Raw genomic sequence first — 9907 nt, 5'->3', positions numbered from 1 at the left:
GAAAGGACTGAAGAAGAACAAGAAATTGCAGGTGAAAAGAACCGCGATAGTTTGGATCGTCTTCGTGTTATGAATCACAAGAGCAAAGCGTAGCAGCCCGTAAAACGGATCGGCTGGCAATACGAAATCGTCCAGTAAAACCTCAGAGATCAACAACTTATAGATAATTTTCGATGCACAAGAAGAAGTTTATGAAGTACTGATTTGAATCGAGCAGTTTCCAATCCAAGTTTGTGGTATGATTCAAGACAATCCATTTCCAAAGTTCAATCTATATATATATATAAGAGATTTCCACGTATATAGTCACTCATCACGATATCTCTGGAACCACTAGAGCTACAGACTTGAAATTTAGTAGGAATATTCTTTTCACCGAGTAGAGGTCAGCTAAGAACGGATTTTCAAAAAATTCCATCCGCAAGAGTTTTTTTTTTATTATGAACAGAACAACGTCTGTCGGGTCAGCTAGTATAATATAATTAAATTATTATTATTAATTAACCTCTATAGAATAAGATAATTAGTTTATAATTTTGATTGTTTTCTTTCTGTAGTATAGGTATCTTTGTAATGTTTTAGATTTAATCTGTAATAATACATTGTATTTAAATAAATAAATAACATAAAACTTCTTGTAGGTTCATAACTTCTCCTCCCTGTTAAGCCATACCCCCCGCCGGGACTCATATTTTACAACTTTAGAAGAGTCTCTCGCGCAAACTATGCAGTTTAGAAAAAATATTAAAAATCTCAATATCATTTTTGAAGACCTATCCATATTACCCATAAATATGGGTTTAATGAAAAAAAATTTGTGTTTCAGTTCTATGTATGGGGAACACCCAAAATTTATTGTTTTTATTTTTATTTTTGTGTGGAAATCTTAATGCGGTTCTCAAAATACATCTATTTACCAAGTTTCGACGGTAAAATTCTTATAATTTCTGAGGAAAGTGGCTGTGACATACGAACGGACAGACAGAGAGACATGACGAATCTGTAAGTGTTAAATTTTTTGCCATTTGGCTACGGAACCCTAAAAATGATAAGTTTTCTGTTCCTCCTAGGTTACTAAATTCTTTCCAGTATGGTCTTTGTAGATCTTGGGATCATATTATTGAATCCTTTTGAGCTTAGATTTAACTGAAACATTCTGAAACGGTTTCAACCTTAGACATCCTAATTTACTAAAACGTCTACACATAATAATCTGTGTTAAATCATCATTTAGTAAACGGGGTAGTGTGAATGCATCATTATGAAAATTTATGTCTCCATATTTGTGTTTGCCACGTAAGCTTTGCTAAGTACATTTTGTAGGTACATAATGATAACAAATGTAATGTAAATCTCTGTTGTTACAATATCTGTATGATTTTGAGTTAAGCTTTGTAATAGTTCAAAATCGCTCATTAATTATGTTAAACATTTTGATGAAAACAAGAAAACACCTTGTAAGTTATTCCAAATTTAAAAACTTTTTCTCTTGTCTTTCCTTTGTCACTTCAGATTGGATGACAGGGAGAAGTAATTTTAAGCTTGGAGTTACTTTATTATTAATTAACTAGCTGATACCCGCAGCTTCGTCCGCGTACACACATGAATAAGCACTTATAAATATCTTTATTTCTTAAAACTTTATATTAAATGAAGACATCGCCATATTTCATAAATTTACTTAAAAATAATTTGATAGATTGTCAACAACACACAGAAAGTAATCTACCAACTATAGTTACCTAAAATTAAGTTTATTTTTTACCTCCTGAGATAGTTAGAAGGATATAAAAATTCTAATTAATTATTCATTTTTAAACTATTATTTTTATTTGATTTCTGAACGACGGGGGACACATCGAAGGATAATCAAAATCGTTGTTTTTATTTAATTCTGAGCATTTTCATATTTATTCACCTTTTAAGCCTTCCCTGGACTTCCACAATTAATGTAACACCAAAATTAGCCAAATCGGTCGAGCCATTCTCGAGTTTTAGCGAGACTAACGAACAGCAATTCATTTTTATATATATAGATAAGACAGTAATAGTCTAATTAATACATTTGATCTTGACTATGACTTGTATTGTATTCACTGACCTATCTTTGAAGTTCTTTTGTGGCTGTTAGATATTCGCCATTTTGGCGCTGTTGGCCATGTAGCGAGAGTCTGCAAGCAGTACAGCTTTTGGTCTTGAGTCACTAAAGCAATGCATAGCAGTTTAGTCTGTGTGCATGTGTGCACTTCAGTAGCTGATGTATGTCTATTTCTGTATTGAAATCAGTAAGATCAGTAGATATTGCAAATATTCATTTACGTATCTGACGGATGACATTTACAATAGTAAATGGGAGGCTCCTTTGCACAGGGTACTGGCTAGATTATGGGTACCACAACGGCGACTATTTCTGCCGTGAACGAGTAATGTGTAAACATAATTGTGTTTCGTTCTGAAGGGCGCCGTAGCCAGTGAAATTACTGAGCAAATGAGACTTAACATCTTATGTCTGTATACGAGCGCAGTTGTAGGACCGATCAGAATTTTTGGGTTCTTTAAGAATCCTGAGTGGCACTGCATTATAATGGGCAGGGCGCATTAATTACCATCAACTAAACAAGCTGCTTGTCTCGACCCTTTTTTCCTAAAAAAAATGAAGGTTCACCGTTTATTGTGGTTAGTTATCCGACAATTCTTCTTACATCAAGACACTTTATGCTTTTATTCTTAATTGCTGTCATCTCTGGTCTGGCGCACCCCAGTATCAGCTCGATCTATTTGACCGCGTGCAACGCAGAGCAGCTCGAATTGTCGGCGACCCAGTGCTCTGTGAACGGATAGATCACTTGACGTTGCGTAGAGACGTCGCTTCATTGTGTGTCTTCTACCGCATTTATCACGGGGAGTGTTCCGAAGAGCTGTTTAACCTGATTCCTTCCACCTTCGCACGACACGGCACAAGTTAGGATATCAGCCTCAACATCTGGATGTGTGGCGGTCCTCCACAGTGCGGTTTTCAAGGAGCTGTCTTCCACGTACTACAAAGCTGTGGAATGAGCTTCCTTGTGCGGTGTTTCCGGGACGATACGACATGGGTACCTTCAAAAAAAGCGCGTACACCTTTCTTAAAGGCCAGCAACGCTCTTGTGATTCCTCTGGTGTTGCAAGAGAATGGTGGCGGTGATCACTTAACACCAGGTGACCCGTACGGCTCGTTTGTCCTCCTATTCCATAAAAAAAAATATAGAACTATACTCTGTGACAAATACAATTGTATTTAATTCCCAAAATACTGGATGTCGTTAGCTCTCTTCAATACAAAGTTCCGAATATTCTACCAAGTCTGTATCCGGACTTGCAAAACTGAAGTACAAATAGTTTCTTGAAACTCGAAATGACAGTAGCCTTAACTTAGGTGTCAAGTTGACACTAGCCAATTTTATTACGTTCTGGTTGCCCACCGCAGTTGAGCTAGATTTGTGTCGGCCAAAATGGTTGCACCTGCAAGATAAGAGTGATTTAACACGAAAAAGTTAATAATAACATTAAACTTGAAATTAAGACTGTAGTTTCCTTAGATTAAGGATTGGTCTCCGCTGCGCTCCAGCTAGATCCGCTCTACCAAAGAATAATAGTCAAAGAATAATACTCAATGGCATCTTTCAAATTTTGTATCTTACGCTTCGTGCTATTTTGCTTTGAAATAAATAAAATACAAAATAAATACTGATGATACGTGATCCCAGTGTTTTTCTTATTTCTTGTAGTGTTATTTTTACAAAGTTTTACTACGCAAACCGGCATTTTAGTTTCAATTATTAGCAAAGTTAACAGAACATGTGGCACGTCAACGTCACACATTGTTCGAGACTGGCTCGAGTGAATGATATTATAGCATTAAAAGAGGTAGATATGTCACTAGCGCGCCAAAAATGAATCGCCTAAATGGAGAGAATTGGTCCCTTTGGTCGTAGTCGCTCTCTCGATACGAAAACGGCACGCACGCGTTAGTTGTTGACAGAATTGCTTACAATTTGATATAGGTACAACATTAAAATGCCGTCTTGTGTTATGGGAAGATGCACTAAATACGAAAGTAAATAAAAAATCATAGAATTACATACGACAGTTGGGAAATCCTGAATAATATTTTTTTTATTTCATTATTTCTCTAACAAAATAAATATTTTGCCATGACAACGAGACTCGAGTCTCGAGTGGACATAGATTAACGTACAGAAGCGACAAAATATTGATGCTGTCTGTAGCGGGATGATCGAGGCAGTATATTTTATGAAATGATGTAAAAAAGGCGTTGATGTAGTGAATGTAAAACGAAATGTTATATTTTTTAATAAACAAGTGCATATAGGTAGCTGTACTAACAAACTACAAAAACAAGTTTTAAGGTAGGTAGCGGACGTATTACAGTGAGTGCTGTCTGCTTACGTAAGAGTTTTTTCAGTAACACTGTCCCTTCCGGTATTTTCCTTGCTAACTGTAGAAGAATCAATGGACCATTTTCTTCTTCTCCTATTATCTTATTGTAATAAACAATATTTTATTATATATTATAATTAATATTAAAATAATTTTTTAAAATATCAATGACACTTTATTTACCTAATTTCAATGCAGTTTTACTACTTTATAACTTTACTACATGAACTCATGAATTAATCGTTTTTTAGGCATAAATCATGGTGTACGGTAAAAAGTCATATCTGATGAATTGTTCTATATTTTTCTGTTCAAATACGAAGCAATTATCAAATTAGATTTATCTCTTTTTCGATTCCGATAATTGCATTTACTATCCTTCTTTGACGTGTAATCGTGATGTAGTGTGCAATTGCAATGTTAAACACCGAATGTTGTCTAGGTAACCTATCTATACTTTTTAATATCATTGGCTCGAGTACGCCCATTTGAGCGTAGTATTAGTTACTGCACTTTGGGACTACGCCTGCGCTATCTATTTGGAGCGCAGCGGATCCTTAATCTAAGTATATTTAAATTTAAATTTATTTCAATTTATTAAAAAACGTATCTTATAGTAAATATTTCCCTACCTCTAGCTTAGGCTGACAAACAGAAAAGTTATAACTTTCGGCCGCGAACTAAATGCTGACTCGAACGAAGCAAATTGAGGTAATGGATAAACTGTTTCAGACCTCGACATAAGCTCTTAACTTTGCGTTGAGAAGTTAAATTACTGAACGTCTACTAAACTGTCTAGTTAGTTATGTCATCATAGTAGTTATCATTAAGGGTACCAAAATAAAAATTGTTACACAAATAAAATTTGAAAAACAAAATTTTGTAAACGATGCGGGCTAGAACCCACGACCTCTGGCGTTCCGTGCCAGTGCTAACCGTTCGAATGTCGTATCGTCATAATCTCTTGTATGCTTTCTTCAACTCTCAGGTTGTGGCTTCATCTACAGGATCTACTTTACAGTTGATAATCTGCTCAACCCCAATATTTGCATATTAGGAAATTGACTTGAGATGTCGTTCTTCTAAATCTAAATAATTTGTTATGTTTTTAAAGTGACAACCCTTACTTCGAGTCCCGCATCGTTCATAAGATTTTGTTCTTCAAATTTTATTTGTGTATTAATCCTAGAAGTGAGGGTTATCACTTTAAAAACATAGCAAATTGTTTAAAAATTGTTGTTAATAAAGATGTACAAACCAATATGAGGATAGTCTTCTAACTGCACAACAAATTTTAGAAGTCATCGTGATAAGAAATTTGGTCAATAACATGTGTCAAACAGTTAGTGACGTGTCAATTTTTATTGATATTAGAAGAATGTTTTAAAATAAGGTTTTATTTGTTTGTTTGATGTTTGTTTCCGAGTCATGGATGTTTAAATTTATTATCTAATATCTTTAAACGAGCAATTCTTGTATATATTCAGATTATATATATATATATATATATATATATATATAATCTGAATCTCGGAAACGGCTCCAACGATTTTCATAAAATTAAGCAGGGGATTTCGGGGGTGATAAATCGATCTAGCTAGGTTTCAATAAAAAAAAATGGTTTTATCCATGTTTGAATGAGAAACAGCTACAATAACATTAGAATACAAAGGTAAATTTCGCCACTATATACAAGACTATTATAGCTCAGATGGGACATTGGGTGATCCGGAAAGCAGAAGACCCCGGTTCGAATCCAGATGTCCTATATTAGTTTTTTTTTTTGTTCAAGTTTTGTACATTCTTAAAAATCCGAGCAAGGCTCGGTCGTCCGGATATAGATAAGTTTAAGTAAGTATATTGTATTAAATATATCATTGTCTTGTAACCCATAACACAGGCTATATATGCTTAATTTGGGGCAAGATAATTTGTGTAAAAAGTGTGTCAATATTATTATTATTATTTGACAGAACAATTGGGGTCGATTATATTAACAGTAACCTTTACTTTATACAATGTATAACGCAAATGATGTAAGTATTTAAGGGTATACCAGTCACATTAAAAACAAAGGCCATGAACATATGCCTCACACCCTGCCTCACCTTACACCAGTCTTATTTTTATTTTATTTTATCAGTGGGAGGCTCCATTGCACAGGATGCCGGCTAGATTATGGGTACCACAACGGCGCCTATTTCTGCAGTGAAGCAGTAATATGTAAGCATTACTGTGTTCCGGTCTGAAGGGTGCCGTAGCTAGTGAAATTACTGGGCAAATGAGACTTAACATTTTGTATCTCAAGCTGACGAACGCAGTTGTAGTGCCGCACAGAATTTTTGGGGTTTTTCAAGAATCCTGAGCGGCACTCTATGTAATGGGCAGGGCGCATCAATTACCATCAACTGAACATCCTGCTCGTCTCGTCCCTTATTTTCATAAAAAAAAAACAGATGAAGAGTTTAAGAGCTTGAGGGCTTTTTAATGTAAGAGGGAGCAAACGGGCGAGAGGCTCACGGGATGGGGAGTGGTAACGCAACCACACATGTACATCCGCAACGACAGGTGCCAAAAGATGTGTTGCCGCCTTTTAATTCTTAGATCACTTATTCGTCTAGACAAACCATGAAAGCTGTGAAAACGTCGAAAAAAAATTGACTTTAGAACTGACCTATATTTTGAGCAATTCACGTACACAAACACTGTCATACAAATCGCGAGTGCAAAGAGTACGTAGCTTGTCACGCACACTAAACTAATATTCATGGGCTGTTTTTATACGTTGTCTAACAGCACGAGACTATCTAGACATGTAAATTATCTAAGGTGGGAGTGTGCTCTTGGACATCCCTAACAGCCGTTCCCAATATTCAGTCTATCTCCGGCTGTGGCCTACTTGAGATAAAAATCGTAACTATCGGTGATTTTTCTGTCCCAATAAACTTATCGATGGTAACTCACCTTACCCGTACACGCTGCCTATCAATGGAAGGACGTATAGCTTACCAGCGATAGAAGTTTGTATGGAAATTGCAATTCACGCGTCCCAATATAAGGCGATAAGAATGACATTTCGGGTATATTGTGACAGTTTCAGATTATTGACAGATTACTGACAGTAGAAGGTAGTAATTTATCTCTATCTGCATTTAGTATATTGGGAGCGGCCGTTATACGTCTAGGTAAACTATAACAGCTATGAAAATGTCGAAAAAATTGAGTTTAGAACTGACCTCTATTTTGAGCAATTCACGCACACAAACACAAAGTGTCATACAAATAGTGAGTGTAAGACGTAGCTTGTCACGCACACTAATGTAATATTCCTTCCCTGTTTTTATCGGTTGTGTAACAGCAAGAGACTATCTAGACATGTAAATTATCTAAGATGGGAGTGTCTCTTGAAGATCCCTAAGTCGCTTCGGTTATGGAAAACAGTGGCCAGTAATTGATTACACAAATGGCTGTGCGAGGAAAGAAATTTTTTGCAAAACACTTGAAAAATGCCAGACGTCAACGTGATGCTTCGCCTACAAATTGCTCCCTTGTAGAAATAACTATTATTCACCTTGGTACTATTAACTCATCTCATAAATCATTAATTGGAATACTAAATTCCATTTGGTATTAGCAAATTTTCTTCATGGTTTTAATTGGTTAAGAACTGAATTTAATATCTACTGCAAATGTGATTGTCACCGTTTTTAACCGACTTCAAAAAGGAGGAGGTTCTCAATTCGATCGGATTTTTTTTATGTATAGACACCGATTACTCTGAGATTTATGATCCGATTTACGTAATTCTTCTTTAGTTTACGCGGGATAGATGTCATTTGGTCCTATAAAAATTTTACATAGTTTGGCCCAGTAGTTTTCATACAACCCAAGTGGACAGACATGCGTGGCCGGACAACCTAAATTATTATAGTAAGAAAGCTTTTGTTTAGAGCTTGGCACCGACTTAAGACCTTTTACTAATATAAAAGGTAAAGGTTTGCATAAGAGCTGTAACAAATTAAATTTTTAGTTATTTGATAGTTTTCAGTTTTTTAACTCGGTTTTTTTTGTTTTCTTCATTAGTAGACCATTGCTTGTGTCTTTCGGCAGAAAGTGCGGTGCCCTTATACAGAACTTGGGCTTTTGGGCTTCGCCTCACGCCAACAAATTGTATCCTTGTAAATTAAACTATCATTTTCCCCGTGTTAAACAATATTGCTACTATTATCTCACTACCTTAATCATTTACGGCCGTTCCCAATATTCAGTCTATCTCTTACTTGAGATAAAAATCGTAGCCATCGTTGACTTTTCTGTCCCAATAAACTTATCGACGGTAACTCACCTTATTCGTACACGCTGTCTGTCAGTGGGACGACGTATAGCTTAACAGCGATAGAAGTTTTTATGGAAATTTTAATTCACGCGTCCCAATATAAGGCGATAAGAATGACATATCGGATATATTGGGACAGCTTCAGATGATTGACAGCTAATTACTGACAGTAGAAGTTAGTAATTTATCTCTATCTGTAGATAGTATATTAGGAACGGCCGTAAGACGCTTAGGTCAGGTTAAACAGCAGTCAGTAATTAATTCCACAATTAATGGTTGTGCGACGAATGAAATTTCTTGCAAAATGCAACATTCTAAATTGTTCTAGCAATTATTCTTCATTGTTTTTAGTTGGTTAAAAAAATGAATTCTATAGACTTCTGAAAATGTGAATGAATCTTCGTTTTTTATCGTAAAAACAAGTGATTGATCGGTGATAAGTTCGCGGTTGGATATCGTTCAGTAAAACTATCAATCTACATAATGGATGTAATACAATGTAGATAATAGAGATTTGAGTTTATGTCGTCTAGACAGGCACGTCGTTACACCAGAATCGATATTACCGAAGCAGTTGTACAGCGAAATCATAATATAAGATGCACGTATACAAACACGAAACATGCATATATAACAACATAAACACACGACGAATATAAAATAGACAGAGCATTTTTTATGAAAACAATTGACGAGACGAGCTGATGGTAATTGATTCGCCCTGCTCATTGCCGCTCAGGGTTCTTGATAATCCTCAAAAATTCTGAGCGGCACTACAATTGCGCTCGTCACCTTGGGATATAAGATGTCAAGTCTCTTATTTATTAATACGGCTTTACTCACGTTTTTGTCAGTGTCCTTCATAATTCATAAATAATTTAATAATGACTCACGAAAGTTTTAATAATTTAAATGTTAAGTCTCATTTGCCCAGTAATTTCACTAGCTACGACGCCCTTTAGATCGAAACACAAATATGTTTTCACATTACTGCTTCACCCTACTTACTTCTACCCTTAGTCTCGCCGGCATCCTGTGCAAAGTAGCCTTCCACTGGTAAAAATGTAGCATATCGTATCCAAAACGGTTTTTTTCCTAAAATTTAAAAATAATTTCATAAATCTTGCTAAC

General features: G+C 35.6%; 1 long non-coding RNA gene across 1 annotated transcript; it reads right to left on the bottom strand.

Annotated features, from left to right (window-relative positions):
• Nucleotides 1–3254: 3254 nt before the first annotated feature.
• On the bottom strand, nucleotides 3255–5760 carry LOC126968778 (uncharacterized). The gene is made up of 2 exons (XR_007730282.1): nucleotides 5699–5760; nucleotides 3255–3501 (listed from the first exon to the last, which is right to left on the bottom strand). It is a non-coding gene; the product is annotated as an uncharacterized LOC126968778 (long non-coding RNA).
• Between the last annotated feature and the right edge of the window lie 4147 nt (nucleotides 5761–9907).

Source organism: Leptidea sinapis, chromosome 16 (assembly GCF_905404315.1).
Source record: "Leptidea sinapis chromosome 16, ilLepSina1.1, whole genome shotgun sequence".
Classification (NCBI taxonomy): Eukaryota; Metazoa; Arthropoda; class Insecta; order Lepidoptera; family Pieridae; genus Leptidea; species Leptidea sinapis.
The sequence above is the reverse complement of the archived record's forward strand: the minus strand, read 5'-3'. Positions and strand labels throughout refer to the sequence as shown.